This window comes from Chiloscyllium punctatum, chromosome 28, assembly GCF_047496795.1.
Source record: "Chiloscyllium punctatum isolate Juve2018m chromosome 28, sChiPun1.3, whole genome shotgun sequence".
NCBI classification, from domain to species: Eukaryota; Metazoa; Chordata; class Chondrichthyes; order Orectolobiformes; family Hemiscylliidae; genus Chiloscyllium; species Chiloscyllium punctatum.
This window is the reverse complement of record NC_092766.1, coordinates 80,187,062-80,188,494: the sequence shown is the minus strand read 5'-3', so window position 1 is coordinate 80,188,494 and position 1,433 is coordinate 80,187,062. Positions and strand designations below refer to the sequence as shown.

The window sequence follows — 1,433 nt, the reverse complement described above, 5'->3', positions numbered from 1 at the left end:
CGGATGTTGACTGAACTGCTGTGCTTTTCCAGCACCACTCTAATCGAGACACAGTGTTCCCAGACCATCATTTCAATCTCTGGTCTGCTGCAGTGCTCCTTCAAGACACAACACAAGCTGGAAGACACGCAACTCATTTTCTACCGACAGACCATGCAAACATTAGGACCCAACATCGAGTTCAATCATTTTAGAAACCGTCCGCCCTCTTACACACTCTTCACCCACCCGCCCTTCCCATCAGTTCAGAAGACGGATCATTGGACTCGAAGCGTTAACTTTCCTTTCTCATCAGAGATGGCCAAGAGCTGCTGATTTTGTTCAGACATTTTGGCTTTTCTTCTGAGAACTTTGTTTTTCTATTGTAATCACCAGATACTGGAAGCGTCTGATTGCTGGAGGAGAATTTCACAGGAGATGAAAAGAATGGCAAGGGCTTGACCACTCCCATTGTGAAGGTACACCAGCTCGGCTGGGGATGTTTATATAAGCGCAGAGAAGGCTGAATGAGAAACCGTTTAACGTGCTCATTTTATGAAGAGGATAGATATGTGTGACAGGGATAAGGCTGTATTGGGAAGGAACAGAGTGACATAACTGAAAGACAGGAGACAAGGAGGAGATTTAGGAAGAATACTTTCATCTATAGTGTATTGATTATCTGCAGACCATTATCTGAACATGTGGTAAAGATAAGTGTCATGAGAACGTTTGAGCAGTCTATAGCCGAACACTTGATGAGCCAGAGCGCAAGTCGATCAGGACCAGGTACCGGAAAGTGTGACATGGACAGACATGCGCAAGATCGGTGTCCAGAACAGAATGCATCAAAGGCAAACTTGTGTGCGTAAAGTGGGCTGTTGGCGCGGCTCTGTGGCGCAATGGAAAGCGCGTTGTACTTCTACACCCCTGTGCAGGTTGATATTCAAAGGCTGTGGGTTCGAATCCCATCAGAGTCGAGTTTGAATTTAAGTTTTGCACAGTGGTCAGACCAGATTCTGCCGCTCATCTGCAAAACCAGTAATATTCGTGCATAAACCCAAATGTCTCGAAACGGAACATTTTCTTCCCACAGATTTACATTATCGATGTCTATTTATGGTAGAGATCGATAAACATCTGTTAGCCAGTAGGCAACACGATGGTGTGGATGGCTGGAAAAAGACATAAAATTGTTGTGTCAGCCATAATGATATCAAATTACGTGGCGGGGCAGGATTGGTGTTAAGAATGGCCTCCTTCTACTCCTTTGTGTCTGTGCCATTTCTGACCCAGTTTTTTTATATAATCACAATGAGGACAATATGAATTAAACGCCAAGTAATATTTTGGCCTCACCTCCACCTCACTTCACTCCCAGCTGGAATACACAGCTCTTCTTTAAGCTTTAGATCAGACAGCGGAGGATTCTCACAAGTTCTCCTTCAGGCTAA

General features: G+C 44.6%; 1 non-coding gene across 1 annotated transcript; it reads left to right on the top strand.

Moving 5' to 3' along the window:
• The first annotated feature begins 867 nt into the window (after positions 1-867).
• trnar-ucu (transfer RNA arginine (anticodon UCU)) lies at positions 868-959 on the top strand. Its single transcript is given in 2 exon segments — positions 868-904; positions 924-959. It is a non-coding gene; the product is annotated as a tRNA-Arg (tRNA).
• The last annotated feature ends 474 nt before the right edge of the window (positions 960-1,433 follow it).